This window comes from Microcebus murinus, chromosome 22 (genome assembly GCF_040939455.1).
Source record: "Microcebus murinus isolate Inina chromosome 22, M.murinus_Inina_mat1.0, whole genome shotgun sequence".
Classification (NCBI taxonomy): domain Eukaryota; kingdom Metazoa; phylum Chordata; class Mammalia; order Primates; family Cheirogaleidae; genus Microcebus; species Microcebus murinus.
Window position 1 is genome coordinate 26,122,138 of NC_134125.1, and position 17,003 is coordinate 26,139,140.

Consider the following 17,003-nt stretch of genomic DNA (forward strand, 5'->3'; position numbering starts at 1 on the left):
AATACTCTGTTAGAATGTCTCACTGTAGCCCTACAAACTTTCAGGAGCATATTAGAGTGGGAAAACTCAGCGTCATTGTCTTGTCCTAGTTTGAACATCACTTGTGTTTTGTGTTTAGTGTACCTCTCTGGTTTCTTTGACTCTACCTTTCTCTGCTTGTGGGGACAGTCTTAGCCACACTCTGTAAGGTGCCATATGTGGCCTTCCCATTGCCCAGCTCTGTTATGTGTCATGTCTCAGGGAGTGATGACACTCCAGGACGTGGCTGTGGAGTTTGCCCAGGAGGAGTGGGAGCTCCTGGGCGCTGCACAGAGGATGCTGTACTGGGCGGTGCTGGAGAACTACGGGAGTCTGGCCTCCCTGGGCAAGGCAGCTCCCTTGGACAGGTGGTACCTGTGTAGCTGCCTGGAACAGCAGGAAAAGTTAAGTCATTCACCTGGCAACTGTTGTTTATTTATTTACTTATTTTAGAGACAGGCTCTCATTCTGCTGCCCAGGCTGGAGTGCAGTGATGCCACCATAGCTCACTGCAGCTCAACCTCCTGGGCTCAATAATTCTCCCACCTCAGCCTCCCTCCTAGCTAGCACCACAGGCGCACACCACCACACCCAGCTGAGTTTTTAAAATCTTTCTGTAGAGTCGTGGTCTCACTATGTTGTCCTGGCTGGTCTTGAACTCCTGGGCTCGAGTAATCCACCCACCTCAGCCTCCCAAAGTGCTGGGATTATATGTGCGAGCATCCATTGTGCTTAGCCTTATTTTTATATCAAGTAAACACAGATACATTATAGGTTTTTATGAAAATGTGTGTGATTTTAAAAGACACTGGAAAAAGGTTTTGGACCTGGCAGAGGCACATTTGCCTGCATATCTGTGGCCTGTGCACTCTTCTCTGCCCATGGGGACTGGCGGGTGCAGAGGCTGCCTGCTCCATAATTAGCCATCCCTGTATTCTGAGGCCCCTGACCTACACAGCTGTATTTTATTGCTCAGAGGTCAGAGTCTGCGCTCCCTGGGACACAGGCTGCTGGTGTTTTTATGACTTGTCCTTTGTTTGAGGCTGCCCTACCCACAGCTCCCTGTCATCCATGCTGGAAAGGCCCTGAGGGCCAGGGAACAGAGGCAGGGTCCTGGGCTTCTGCCTGTGACTAGCCCTCACCTAAGCCTCTTGTCTTTTCTGAGCAGGGTGCCAGGATTCCAAGCCTGACGTGATCTCCCAGCTGGAGCAAAGCAGATCACCCCGGTGGTGCGGAGGACAGTCCCTAAGGGCCCCTCTGCAGATGAACAGGCGGGAAGGAGTCCTGAGGGCTCATACAGAGGCTTTCTCTGAAATGCTGGCTATGGAGCCCTGCCCATGGGGAAATCAGGGCTGGCCTCAAGAACAGGCAGCTGCCCCAGCTTGCGCCTGCTGTGGCACCCTACCCACCCACCCTCCCTTGTCCCTTTTGTTCTGCTGCAGCACAGCTCCCACGCTCAGGCCTCCATTGTTGGCCACCTCTCCTGGCCCATGCTTCCTCTTCTCCTCCTTTCTGTCAGGTGCAGACCTCCCCGTGCTGCCAGCCTTTCCTGCCCACGACAGAATGCTGCTCCCAGCAGTCCTCGAGTGACAGGCAGAGAGGGACACGCAGAGTCTGACACGAGCAAGGGGCTGTGTGAGGAAGACAGGAAGCTGAGGAACTCGCATGAACTAGGGGGTGATTATGGAAGTCTCGATGGGACTGAATGCGGCAGGAAGCAGAGAATCGTGGTGTCATCACTGGCAGGTGGCGGCCATGTTTACAAAGATGATTCTAGTATCGTTGCTTAATGGCAACATTCAAGGTGGATTTAGAGAAGAGAGAAGGAATGGAGAACCCCTGTCCCACTGCATGCGATGCTATGGCAGGACAGGGGCAGCAGTATATAAGTGATTCTCAGAACTGGGTGAAAGGAGCCATAGGTGCTGAGGTATAGGGAGGGGCGAAATGACTAACGGGTCTGAGGCGGAACGCGAAGACACAGCGGAGGATCCTAGAAGAGATATGCAAACTGAGGAAGAGGAAGGTCTGGGGTGCTGGGAGGCAGAGGATGTGGAGATGCAGGCCAGTGAGTCTTGTGCACAGGCAGCCATCACACCTGCTGCCCACTCTGAGAGTGGGAGGGTGAACAGAGAGGAGCAGATGGCAGACACATGCTGCGGAGGCTGCGCGTCTCCGTGTGGTATCAGGGAGCCGAGCGGGACGGAGGGCATGAGGCAGCAAACAGCCACGCTAAGCTCAGGAAAATGAAGATCACAAAGCATCTGTGGATTGGGCTAGACAGATACTTCCTGCCCTGGGGGACAATAGGGTAGACAAAGCCCAGAAGAGAGGTTAACAGTCCTAGGAACTTTGGCATGAATGAAAGAGAGAGAAAGGGAGGTGAGAGCTGAAGGATGGACACCTGAGCAGCCCACTACAGCCGCGAAGTCCTGGGCTCAGGCAATCCTCCTATCTCAGCCTCCCTAGTGTCTGGAACCACAGATGGGCGGCACCGTTCCCAGCAAGATACAGAGCCTTTCTGTCTGTGAGGGTTCCTCCTGTTAACACCTTGAATGCACACCTGCCTCCCTCCCCCGGTCCACGTGATGCCTGGCGACCGCTGACCTGCTCTCCATGTCCGCGCTTTGCTGCTGCGACAGTGACGCACAGACGGCACTACAGTCTGTAACTTTTTGAGATTGGCTTTCTTCACTAGCATAGTTCTCTGTTGGTTAACCAGGTTGTTTCATGTACCAATAGTTCACGCCTTTTTATTGCTGAGTAGTATTCTATGGCATAGATGTGCCACAGTTTGTTTAACCATTCACTCATTGAAGGAAATTTAGATTGTTTCCAGGTTTTTACTATTAAAAATAAAGCTGCTACAAACATCCATGTACAGGATTAAAAAATTAACAAGCTTATTGAGATATAATTCTCATACCATATGATTCACCAATTAAAGTGTACAACTGTTTTTAGTATATAGAGTTGTGCAACCATCACTACAATCAATTTTAGAACATTTTCACCTCATTAAGAAACTCCTAACCATTAGTGATTTTCTCCCAACCATCTCAGCCACAGGAAACCAGTAATCTACTTTTTTTCTATATCAATTTGCCATTCTGAAGTTTTTTGTTTGTTTGTTTGTTTTTTGAGACAGAGTCTCACTCTGTTGCCTGGGCTAGAGTGCCGTGGTGTCAGCCTAGCTCACAGCAACCTCAAACTCCTGGGCTCAAGCGATCCTCCTGCCTCAGCCTCCCGAGTAGCTAGGACGACAGGCATGCGCCACCATGCCTGGCTAATATTTTTCAATTTTTTTTGGTAGAGACAAGATCTTGCTCTTGCTCAGGCTGGTCTCGAACGCCTGAGCTCAAACAATCCTCCTGCCTTGGCCTCCCAGAGTGCTAGGGTTACAGGTGTGAGCCACATCACTTGGCCTGAAGTTTTCATATAAATGGAATAAAACAATATGTTGGTTTTCTTTTCTTTTCTTTTTTTTTTTGAGACAGTCTTGCTTTGTTGCCCAGGCTAGAGTGAGTGCCATGGCATCAGCCTAGCTCACAGCAACCTCCAACCCCTGGGCTCAAGCGATCCTTCTGCCTCAGCCTCCCGAGTGGCTGGGACTACAGGCATGCGCCACCATGCCCGGCTAATTTTTTCTATATATATTATTTGGCCAATTAATTTCTTTCTATTTATAGTAGAGACGGGGTCTCACTCTTGCTCAGGCTGGTTTCGAACTCCTGACCTCGAGCAATCCTCCCGCCTCGGCCTCCCAGAGAGCTAGGATTACAGGCGTGAGCCACCGCGCCCGGCCAATATGTTGGTTTTCTGATTGGCTTCTTCTCACTTAGTCTAATGCCTTCAGGTATCCATATTGGTGAATATTTATTGTATAGATGTATACAATTTTATTTATCCATTCATCAGTTGATGGACATTTTGAGTTGTTTCCACTTTTTGGTTATTATGAAGAGGTTTCTATAAACATTAATGTCCAAGTTTTTGTGTTTACACATATGGTAATTGAAAGTTTACTTTTTTGTGAAACTGCCAGACTGTTTTCAGAGTGGGTGTACAATTTATGTTCATACCAGGAACATACAAGTGTCCAGTTCCTCATAACCCTCATGAGCATTTGGTGTTGTCAGTATATTTTTATAATTATTCTGATGACTGTGTATCATATCTTGCATACTTTTTCTCTTTAAAAATTGTCATAAAAAACACATAAACACAAAAGTTACCATCTTAACCATTTTCAATTGTACATATCAGTAGTATTAAGTATATTCACATTGTTGTGCAACTAACTTCCAGAACATTTTCAATTTGCAAAACTGAAACTCCACATCCATTAAGCAGCAACTCCCTATTTCCCCCTTCCCCCAATCCCTGGCAACCACAACCTGCCTTTTGTTTCTATAAAGCTGAGTACTCAGTGTGCCTCACATTAGTGGAATCACGCAGTGTTTGTCTTTTTATGACTGGCTTATTTCACTCTTCCTCAAAGTTCATCCATGCTGTAGCATGTGTCAGAATTCCTTCCTTTTAAGGCTGAATGAAGCCAGGCACGGTGGCCACGCCTGTAATCTTAGCACTCTAGTGGCACTCTAGTGGGGAGGCCGAGGCAGGCAGATCATTTGAGCTCAGGAGTTCGAGACCAGCCTGAGCAAGAGCGAGACACTGTCTCTACTAAAAATATAGAAAGAAATTAGCTGGACAACTAAAAAAAAATTATATATATATATATATATTAGCTGAGCATAGTGGCGCATGCCTGTAGTCCCAGCTACTTGGGAGGCTGAGGCAGGAGGATCGCTTGAGCCCAGGAGTTTGAGGTTGCTGTGAGCTAGGCTGACGCCACAGCACTCTAGCCCAGGCAACAGAGTGAGACTCTGTCTCAAAAAATAAAATAAAATAAAATAAATCGATAAATAAGGCTGAATGATATGCCATAAAAGTTATATACCAGATTTTGTTTGTGGACATTTGGGTTGTTTCCACATTTTGGCTATTGGGAATAATGGTGCTGTGAACTAGGGTGTATAAATCTCTCTTTTAGGTCCTGTTTCCAATTCTTTTGGTTATATGCTCAGAAGGGAGATTCCTGGATCATCCCTGTGGCTTTAATTTGCAATATTCTGATGGCTAATAGTGTTGAACATCCTTTGCTTGCTAATTTGCCATATATGTATGTGTGTGTATATATATATATATATATATATATATATATATATATATATATATATCTCCTCCTTTTTCATACATTTTATTTTCCTTAGCCTCTGTGAATGTGCACTATTTCTCCTCAATGTGCTACTATTGAGACTGGCTTATCACCTAAGGAATAATCACAACAGTTCTAAAACTAAAGTCCAAGTGAAAGCCAGCACAGTGGCCTTTATTGACTATTTAATTGGAAAAACACTCGGAAAGAACTTAGCAGAAAATTAGTGTTCTTTTAGTACTTCTACTGATCTTTTTTTTTTTTTTTTTTTTTTTTTGAGACAGAGTCTCGCTTTGTTGCCCAGGCTAGAGTGAGTGCCGTGGCGTCAGCCTAGCTCACAGCAACCTCAAACTCCTGGGCTCAAGTGATCCTTCTGCCTCAGCCTCCCGGGTAGCTGGGACTACAGGCATGCGCCACCATGCCCGGCTAATTTTTTTATATATATATCAGTTGGCCAATTAATTTCTTTCTATTTATAGTAGAGACGGGGTCTCGCTCTTGCTCAGGCTGGTTTTGAACTCCTGACCTTGAGCAATCCGCCCGCCTCGGCCTCTCAAGAGCTAGGATTACAGGCGTGAGCCACAGCACCCGGCCACTTCTACTGATCTTCATCTGTTCAGAGGGAATTTGCTTCATTTTTCTAGATTAGTGTTAACTTTTAGATTCTCTCTCTTAACAACAACAAAATGTGGTTTCTGGGGGCCAAGAGCTGAATCATGAGTTTAGTAGGAGGTACCCAACACAGTTGACCCCATATATCCTCTTGAATGAAATGACTGTCTTTTGCCCATTTTCAAATTGGAATCTTTTTAATGTTGAGTATTGAGAGCTCTTTATATATTTTAGATACCGATCTCTTGTTGGATGTGTGGTTTCCAAATATCTTCTCCCACTCTGTTTCTTTCTTTCTTTCTTTCTTTTTTTTTTTTTGAGACAGAGTCTTGGTCTGTCACCTGGGCTACAGTGCCATGGTGTCAGCCTAGTTCACACCAACCTCAAACTGCTGGGCTCAAGCGATCCTCTCGCCTTGGCCTCCCATAGTATTAGGATTATAGGTGTGCACCACTGCACCCTGCCTGTGCCTTGTTTCTTCATCAAGGGTCTTTCACAGAGCAAAGTTTATAACAAATAAAATCTAATTTATCAAGTTTTCCTTTTATGATTGTGCTTTAGATGCCAAGTCTAAGAACTCTTTGCCTAGCCCTAAATCCTAAGGATTTTGTTTCTCTCCTGAAGGTTTTGTACTTTTATATTGTACATTTTAAGTCTATGATGCACACTGAGAAGGCTGTCATTCCTCTACTGAAGTTTTGAACCTTTTTAAAAAATCATTTGGGGCCAGGCGCGGTGGCTCATGCCTGTAATCCTAGCACTCTGGGAGGCCGAGGCAGGCAGATTGCTCGAGGTCAGAAGTTCAAAACCAGCCTAAGTAAGAGCGAGACCCCTATCTCTACTATAAATAGAAAGAAATTAATTGGCCAACTAATACATATAGAAAATATTAGCTGGGTGTGGTGGCACATGCCTGTAGTCCCGGCTACTCGGGAGGCTGAGGCAGCAGGATTGCCTGAGCCCAGGAGTTTGAGGTTGCTGTGAGCTAGGCTGACGCCATGGCACTCTAGCCCAGGCAACAGAACAAGACTCTGTCTCAAAAAAAAAAAAAAATCATTCAGGCCACTTTGAGTCTATTCTTGAAACTGCATTTTGTTCCATTAATCTGTGTGTTTCCCACCACCAACAGCACACAGGCTTGGATTGCTGCTATACAGTTAATCTTGAAACTGGGTAGACATTTTTCCATTTTATTCTTTTGCAAAATTACTTTAGCTATTCTAGTTCACTTATTTTACATATAAATTTCAGAATAATTTTGTCTATATCTATGAAAAACCTTAGGGCATTGATAGCAATTGTGTTATACTTGGATATCAATTTGGGGAGAACTGTCATCTTTATTATGTTAAGTCATCTCTACAAATGTAACTGTCTCTGTTTATTTATAAGTTCTTTGATTTCTTTCATTAGTGTTGTGTGGTAATGATTCTAAAAATGCTTTTAATTTTTATGTCCACGTTTTCATTGTTGGTATATAGAAATAGATTTTTGAATGCTTATCTCATATCCTTGGACCTTGCTGAATTTACTTATTAGTTTCAGAATTTTTTTTTTGATAGATTCCTTGGGAGTTTCTATGTAGATATCATGTCATCTGAAAACAGAGAGAGTTTTTCAATCTATCTTCCTTCCTTTCCAACCTGTATGTCTTTGGTTTTTTGTTTGTTTTTAGGCATGGACTCACACCATCTCCTTGGCTAGACTGCAGTGGCAGCATCATAGCTCACTGCAACCTCAACTCCTGGACTCGCTCGAGCAACCCTCCTGCTTGAGCCTCCCAAGTGGCTGGGACTACAGACACGCACCACCACACCCAGCTAATTTTTTAATTTTTCCTTAGAGACGGGGTCTCACTCTTGCTCAGGCTGGTCTCGAGCTTCTTGCCTCAAGTGATCTTCCTGCTCTGGCCTCCCAAAGTGCTGGGATTATAGGTATGGGCCACCATGCCTGGCCTTTCTTAGGTTCTTGAGGTGGAGGTTAGGATGTTGATCTGAGACTTTACCTTTTTTCCTAATGTATGCATTTAGTGCTATGAATTTTCTGCTTAGTAGTGCCTTAGATTTCTCTGACAAATTTTGATATATTGGGTTTTCATTTTCAATTCACTTCAATGCATTTTAAAATTTTTCCTTGAGACTCTTTGACCAATGGATAATTTCAATGCTGGTTTTTTTTTCAAGCATTTGGAGATTTTTCTATTATTGATTTTGAGGTTGATTCCATCTGGATCAGAGAACACATTCTGTATGATTTTATTTAAATTTTTTGTTTGTTTGTTTTATGACCTAGGACATGGTCCACCTTTATGTATATTCCTGTGGGCATTTGAATACAATGTGTATTCTGGCCAGCCACCGTGGCTCACGCCTATAATCCTAGCACGTTGGGAGGCTGAGTGGGAAGATTGCTTGAGGCCAAGAGTTGCTTGAACTCTTACATCATAACAAGACCCCACCTCTACGAAAAAAGTTTAAAAATCAGCTGGGAATAGTGGCATGTGCCTATAGTCCCAGCTACTTAGGAGGCTGAGGCAGGAGAATCACTTGAGCCCATGAATTTGAGGCTACAGTGAACTATAATTGTGTCATTGCACTCCATCTTGGGTGACAGAGACCCTGTCTCTGAAAAAAGAAAAAAAAAATGTGTATTTTGTTGTTGGCTGGATTGTTCTATAAATGTCAATTAGATTCTGTTGGTTAATGGTATTGTTGAATTCTTCCATCATCTTGCTGATTTCCTGTATAGTTCTCTCAATTGTTGAGAGAGCATGTCAAAGTCTTCAGCTGTAATTGTAAATTCGCCTATTTCTTTTTTCATGTCTATTAGCTTTTTTTGTCACACATTTTGCTCCTCTGTTTTAGGATGCATATACATTTAGGATTGCTATGTCATCTTGGTGAATGGTGGAATTTCTCTTTTGTTGCTTTTTTAAAAAACCACTTTAATCCCTTTCAGATTTAGTCTGTTTTGTGCTGCTATAACAGAATAGTTCAAACTGGCTAATTTACAATGAACAGAAATTCATTTTTCACAGTTCTGAAATCTAGATTTTAAAGCCAGATTAAGGACTGCATCTGGCCTTCTTGTATCAACCATGGCAGAAGGTGGAAGGACAAAGAGAGGGTGAGAGAAAAAGTAAGAAGAGGCCCAACTTATCCTTTTATAAGGGACCCACTCCCATGATAATGAATGTATTCAGGCAGTAATTAATCCTTTCAAAAGGTCAGTGTTCTTAGGGACTAAATGCCTCTTGAAGGTCCCACCTCTTAATACTGTTACAATGGTGATTAAGCTTCCAACACATGCTTTTTGGAGAACATGTTGAAACCATAGCATTCTCTATCTCTGGTCTTTCTTTTTCCCTCCCTCAAGTCTACTTTATCTGTTTGTATAGTTCTTTTGCTTTCCCCTGGATATTGTTTGTGTGATATATCCTTTCCATTCTTTTACCTTCAACCTGCCTATATATTTGAAGATTCACGTACACGATATATAGTTGAGTCATGTTATCTACTCTGCCAATCTTTGTCTTTTAATTAATGTGCCTAGATGAGTTACATTTTACGTAATTATTGATATGTTTGGGATTGAGTGTACCATTTTATTTTTGTTTTCTCTTTGGTCTCTATTTTTCACTTTTCTGTTTATGTGTGGTTTTTGTTTATTTTTGTTATGGAAACAGGGTCATGCTCTGTTGCCTGGGTTAGTTAGAGGGCAGTGGTGTCATCATAAATCATCTCAAACTCCTGGGCTCAGGCCATCCTCCTGCTTCAGCCTCCAAAGGAGATAGACTACAGGTGCACACCATGACACCCAGCTAATTTTTCTTATTTTTTGTAGAGAAGTGGTTTTGCTATGTTGCCCAGGCTAGTCTTGAACTCCTGGCTTCAAGCCATCCTTCCACCTTAGTCTCCCAAAGTCCTTGAACTACAGGTATGAGTCAGTGGCCAGCATGGAGTGTATCCTTTTGTATAGGTTTTAGTATTTGTTCTAGGTATCACATTATGTAATTATTTAGATATGTGTGTATATGTATGATTTATCAGTCTACTGCCATCATGTTACCAGTGTGAGTGAAGTCTAAAAATCTTACTTCCCTTTACCCTCTTCTATTTATAATATAATTGTCCTAAATATTTCCTTTACATACAATTAGAATCACATCAGTATTATATTTTTGTTTGAACCATTAAACACCATTTTGAAAACTCAAGAGAAGGAATTGTATTTATCCATATTTTTGCTTACTGTGTTCTTCCTTCCTTCCTAATATTCCAACTATCCTTCTTTTGGTTTTCCCTTCATTCCTTAAGGATATTTTACCTGGCTATAGGATTCTGAATTCATGGTTCTTTTTTCAGCAGTTGAAAAATATTGTGCTACTTCCTTCTGGCTTCCATGACTCTTGAGAAATCCCTGTTGAAAACTGATTTTTTTCCATATTGAAAAGGTATTTTTCTCTGGCTGCTTGTCTTTCTAACAAAGTTTAATTATGATGTGTCATAGCATGAATTCCTAGGATTTGCTTTGTTTTGGGGTTTTGTGATTCTTTAGGTTTATGTCTCTTGCCACATTTGGGAAGTTTTCAGCTATTGATTCTTAAATACTTATTTAGCCCTTTTCTACATTTAGATATGGACCTTTTCTATGTTTAGATATGCTTAGATACACAAATACTTACCATTGTTTCAACTGACTACAGTATTCAGTACTTTAAGCAGATGTACAGGTTCGTAGCCTAGAAGCAATAGGCTATAGCCTAGGTGTGTGGTAGGCTGTATCATCTATGTTTGTGAAAGTCCACTCCATGATGTTTGCACAACAATGAAATCACCTAATGATGCATTTTCTATCTACCTTGTTAAGCAACGCATGACTGTTTCTACAGTAGACAAATCTGTAGAGATCAAAAGTGGATTAGAGGTTACCAAAGACTTGGAGCAGGGGAGAATGGGAAATCATTGCTGAATGGGTGCAGAGTTTCTGTTTGGGATGATGAAAAGTTTTCAGTATAGTGCTTATAGTTGCACACGTTATGAATATAATTAATGACACTGGATTGCATACTACAAACATGGTTAGAATAGCAAACTTTATGTTACACAATCTGCCCTCAGCATCTGCAGGCTCTGCATCCTTGAATTCAACCACCCTGGGATAAAAAATATTTGAAAAAAATAACAATACAACCATAAAAACAACACAAAGAAAAAACCACAGTATAACAACTATTTATATAGCATTTACATTGTATTAGGTATTACAAGTAATATAGAGGTGACAAAGTAAATGAGAGGATATGCATAGGTTATTTGCAAATACTATGCCATTTTATATAAGGTATAAGGATCTACAGATTTTTGTATCTTTGGGGGCTCTTGGAACCCTGTGGATACCAAGGGATGACTGTATATGTTTTACCACAGTAAAAAATAAAAAGCAAAAATATGATAACCTGTGTATGTGCATTCTATCACTAAGGTGAAAAAGAAGTGGAAAAATACAGGTGCACATGGTTGTATATTTATAGATTATCTCTAAAAGAATACAAAAGATGGTCTGGAGAGGAAAACTGGATAGCTGGGGACAGGAGTAGGAGATTTACATTTCTCTGTTGACTTTTTATATCTCTAAATTCTGAATTGTGTGCACACATTATTTATCCAATAATTTAATTACTTCAAAAAAGAATTCATAGAAATAGGTTCAAACAAAACATTATGACCCCAGTAAGTGTGCAAAGATCAGGAGAGTCAACGAATAAAAGAATTAAACATGCATTCCCTGACTTGGTGCCTGAACAGAATGCAAAGCCCTCGCTGTTACCTGTGCCGTGGCCATGCCCTCTTCTCCAGGGAGTGCTGCAGGAAGAGAGGGACATATGAATGCTTCATATGTGGGGCTCTGAACTGTCCAGACAAGACTGTCCATCCCCACCCAGCACCCTAACATGGGCAGGCAAGACATGTCAATTGTGCACCTGTGGCTCTGTGCTGCGAAGAAGGGGCTTTGTCCTTGGGTTTCTTGTCTTTTTTGATCTCTTTAAGGCATATAACATGGTGTGGACCATCACCATGACAGCCCCTGTCCAAAAAAGTACCTGGAAGTTCAACTTCTCAGAGACAGGAGAGAACTAAGACAAGGGTGCCACACCCTATCTGCTGCTACCCAGGACTGACTGGTGTCTGAGATCCCTGAGTGACTAATACCATCCAGGCCTGACCTATCAGATGGGATCCCACATGCACACACCAAAGTTGTGAACTCCACCACAGGACCATGGCAGTCCCAATGGTCAGATGGGGGGTGGGGGAGCAGGGACTGGTAGGATGGGGCTTCTAATCCCATCAGGTTACCTGCAACATCTTTATCTCTGAGGGGTACCTACTGCGTGAGACAGGCTGGGTGGTCCCTCACCCAGCTCCTGCGTTAAGGGTGGGCTCACAGACTCACTTACTCAAGAGGCTCATGTCGCCATCCTCTCCTCCTCCAAGGCCAGGTGCAGGGAGGGGGGAATGGGTTCCTCTGGAGAGCCTGAGACAAGTTCAACTGTCAATCCCAGGAAACCCCAGGGGCTGCAGGGGAGCAGAGGAGGAGACCTGGGTTCTCCACGGCAGCCAGCAGCGCCCACGACTCTCGGCACAGAACAGGACCAGGCCCCAGCACTGCTCTCTGCAGCACCCAAGAAGGCGGGTGGTGGGGAGGGGCTAGCTGTGCCCAGCAGCCCCTGGTCCCGTGGCTGGATAAATGAGTGCTGGCCCTGGGCCTCCCCTTTCCTCAGAACTGCTTCCATCTCTTGCATTCAGCAACGCTGTGGGAACAGCCACTACAGACATACCTGGGACGTAGTGTGGGCTGCGTTCCAGATCACAATACAGCCAATACTGCAATAAAGTGAGTTGCAGATTCTTTGGTTACCCAGTGCATATAAAGTTATGGTTTTACACTATAGTCTATTAAGTTCACGATACCGTTGTGTCTAAAAAATGTACATACCTTAATTTAAAAATTCTTTGTCACAGCCCCTCCCACGCGTCTCTCCGCACAGCCTGGGTGCGGGGCGACGGGCTGGCCGGACAGCCTGCGGCCCCTCCCTGCGCCCGGCGGAGGGCAGAGCTGGCCGGCCCGCCACACCCCCATGCAAGCGGCCAGCCAGGCGGGCAAAGGACGCTTTGGCAGTGAGTGGAGCGATGAAGACCGAATCCCGGCAGCATTTGGGACATCACAGGGAACCTGGACTCGAAAAGAATCTCAAGAGCTTGTTGGGCGTGTGAAGGATGAACCTACCCGTGAAGTCTTGCTGATGCTGGATTCATAGTAGCCATGTTTTTAACCTGCAGAGAAGCATTCGTAGACTTCATCTCATGGGCACTGCTTGGCAACCTTTCGAGGATGTGACACCAGCAGAATAGGATAGCATCGCCTCCCTGCGTGTCCCTCCCCGTCTGCTAGAGTGTTTCTCATGAATGCCCCTCCAGTGGTTGCTCTCCAGTCCAAATGGGAGACCTCTGGACCACCGGGGAGCTTTAGGTTTCCTGGGTGCTTCTCGCAGTCGAAAGAGGGCGTTGACAGAGCTTCCGTGCGTGCCAAAGTGCAGATGATCATCAGCTCGCTGCAGCGCGACGAGGCTGCTCTGGGCATGAACCATGCGGGTGCGCCGCCCAGAAGCCAGAGGGCAGAGAGATGCCGAGGCGTCAGGCTGGCCTCCAGTCCCGCCATGTACACAGAGCAGCTTCGATTTACTGCCTGTGGTCTTGCCGCTAATTTTGACCCCATGGGGGAGGAGGAAGCTGCAGGCTTTGGTCCCTTGGCCCTGGACTCGGACAGTGACCATTCTGTGGACCGGGACATGGAAGAGACCATCCAGGAGTATCTGAAGGCGAAGAGCGGAGCCAAGCAGCTGTGTCCGGCGGGGCCCAGCCTTTTGGGGCCACGGGTGGGAGTAGTCGATGCAAACCAGAACCTGCTCACAGCAGCACCCCAACCACCCTGTGTGCCCCAAAACTTGCACCTGGCTCAGGCAGCTTCCCTGGCATCCATGTGGGAGCCAGCACGGACCAAGGCTCTACCTCTTCTGCTAGCGTGAGCAGTGGCGACTCCTTTGAACAGAGCATCAGAGCAGAAATAGAGCAGTTTCTGAACGAGAAAAGACAGCACGAAACCCAAAAGTGTGATGGGTCTGTGGACAAGAAACTAGATCCCAATGGAAATTCAGCCAAATCACCGTTTAAATCCAGCAAAGAGCTGGTGGCCGTTAAGGGGGCGTCTTCCGCAAACCCCCCAGGGTAGCCAAGGCTAAGGCAGAGAAAGGCGGGGTTAAGAGGAACGTGGGCTCCTCGTGGCGGGGAAAGCGGGTCACGGAGCGGGCCCTGGCGCCGGAGCCGTCTGGCTTCAGCAGCGACTCTGGCATCGAGGCGGCCTTCCAGCTCTACCAGCTGGAGAAGAGATGAAGGAGGCCGGCGGGGACCCACCTCCGAGAGCCCAGCGCTGGGAGGGAAGGAGGCCCGACCCGCCCGCGGACGGCACAGGCAGCGCCGCGAAAGGTGCCTTGCCCGGCGCGCACAGGAGAGCACCCAGCAGGAAGAAGCCTGTGGCCGCGAAGCCTACGGACCCGGCCTGGGGGCCTTGACGCGGGCCCTCCCTCCAAGCTACCGAAGGAAACCAAAGCTGCCCCTGGTAAGCACAGCTTCCAGAAGCAAGTTTGTGGGACAGACCTCGTGTCGGGCAGACAGGTGCAGAGCTGATGTGCGCCGAAGCCATCCTGGACATCTCCAAGACGATCCTGCCAGCGCCCGTGGAGGGCGGCGACAGGGCGCTGTCCACGAGCCCGCTCTGCTCCCCCAGCGTGCCTTCCTGCCCCGGCAGCGACAGCAGCCCTGTGGACAGCGACGACAGCATAGAGCAGGAAATCTGGACATTTTTGGCCCTCAAGGCGCAGTCTGGGAGCTTGCCGGCCAGGCACGACGGCGGCCCTCAGGCTGCACAGGGCCCGCGGGAGCCCACAGGCCCCAACAGCCAGGCTGGTGGACCCAGGGCCCTTGTCCCTAAAACACTGGACCTGTCACCGAGCTGCAGAAGGAAACGTAGAGGCGGCGGCCACGCTGTGAGGCCATCCACACCCAAGAAGACGAGAGAAGTGGTGAAAGAGGGTGGCCAGGATGTTGGTGACACAGTGGAGACGGAGGGTGGGGGGTTGGGGGGGTGGATGAGAAACAGAGCTCCGAGGACAAGAGCAGCCCGCTGCACAGCGACCAGGACCTCGACACGGCCATTAAGGACTTGCTAAGGTCCAAGCGGAAGCTTAAGAAGAGGTGCAGGGACCCCAGGGCCGGGTGCAAGAAGGTTAGGTTCAGCACCACCGAGACGCAGTTCTTGGATAAGCTAGGCAGGTTCCGGAGAGACTGGAAAGACAGAAACCCACTAGTGCTGAAAAGCTGCCTCTCCAAGTCCAAGAGAGACAGCGGAGAGAGCCCCGTGAAAAAACCTGCGAGCGTCTTCGGCAGCGTGGCAGAGATACCAAGCCGGAGGGTGCTGGGGACCAGGATGTGGCGCTGGCCTTCCGGTTAAGGAGGAATGCCTCCGAGGGGACGCTGCTCCCGGGTGATCACCAGGGCCCCCGGCTCCCTGCCCCAGCTCCATGTCTGACGACAGCAGTTCCGTGGACAGCAATGACAGGATCGAATTGGAGATTAGGAAGGTTTTGGCAGAAAAGGCCAAGGAGTCGGTGAGCAGTTCAGAAATTCATGCAGAGGGCCCCATGGCTCTCGGCACGGGGGCCCCAGCCAGGCCAGAGGGGCCGTGCAGGAAGGGGCCAGCCCTGCAGCCCGGCGTGTGCACTCGGAGCCAGAGGGCCAAGGGGGCCCCCAGCCGGCCCAAGGACTGTGGGGCGCAGAGAGAGCCGGAGCGCAGACTGCAGCCAGCCTCTTCAGCCAGGGCGGGAAGGGCCCTGCCGCTCTGGCCAGGTGTGACCTGGGGCCGCCCAGGGGCCTCGTGGAAATGTCTCTGCCAAGGGGTCTCCAGCGAGTAGGAGAAACGTCTACGTCCACAAAGACCAGAGCCCGCGCGGGGCGGAGCCTGCTGCTGCCGAAAGTGCTTTGGTCAGCTGCCCGGCTGTGCCAAAGTGGGCACCGAGGCAGGAGGGGCCCGGGGTACCTTTCATGTGTTACAGGAGCTGGAGCTTCCTGAATCCCCGCTCGGCAGCCGAGAGGGACACTCGACCCCAGGCTGACCTCACCCTGCCTTGGAGCGACTTCACCCACCAGAGCAGGCTGCCCAGCCCATGGGCGCTGAACTCGGAAGGCAGAGACTCTGCGTGGAGGGGGGTCCTGGGGGGTGAGAGGGAGAAGGGGCCCGAGGGCGCCCCCAGAGGCCCCCCCAGCCTGCCCTTTGCGGGCTTCTCCCCGCTGCTGTCCACCCAGCTTTTCCACTTCGGAAAGAGCGTGCCCTGGGGGGCCAAGCCCTGGGGGGCCAAGCCCGCCGGCCTCCTCAGCTCCCACCCGGGGGTGCCTCTACAGGGCCCGTCCTTCTCGGCCTTCAGGGAGGCCCAGGCCGGGCCCAGCCCCGTGTTCGGGAGCCCACGCCTGCTGGGGAAGGACAGCCAGTCCCCGCCGTGCAGGAAGGCGCAGGCCGGGCTGGCTCTGCACGACAGGAGGAGCTCGGGCCCGGAGGAAAGCGTCTTAGACCTCAGGTACCGCCAAACGGGCATGCACGGCCAGGACCAGGAGGCCCTGGGCAGTGACGCCAGTGACTTCAGTGACACCTCCGTGGAGGATGGTGGTGGCCGCTCGGTAGTGAAGGGCAAAGCTCTCAAGTTGTAAGCTCCCTGGGTTTCGTGGCGCTACGGGAAGCAGTGCGTGCGTGCGCGTGCCTGGGCGGGGCTGGGGGGGTGCTCGGGAGTCAGGGCAGGGGAGACGGAGCCCGCACACGCGGCCCTGCGTGTATGTATGTACACTGACGCGGAAAGTTGTTTTTATTTAACAGACGTGTCCTGGTAAATTTGATTTTTGTAGCTTTTTGTAAATTATTTAAAGTGCTGTAAAAAATATTTTTGGAACATGTCGTTGACTTTTGTAGGGCGTTCCTAACTGCAGTTTTCTGTGGTCTGTTTACAAGTCTTAGATTAGCAAACGTTTGGTTCTTCCTGTCATAGCCG

The 17,003-nt window shown here is 47.8% G+C and overlaps 1 pseudogene; it reads left to right on the plus strand.

Moving 5' to 3' along the window:
- The first annotated feature begins 246 nt into the window (after nt 1-246).
- On the plus strand, nt 247-16,668 carry LOC105877828 (protein phosphatase 1 regulatory subunit 26-like; annotated as a pseudogene).
- Nucleotides 16,669-17,003: the final 335 nt, after the last annotated feature.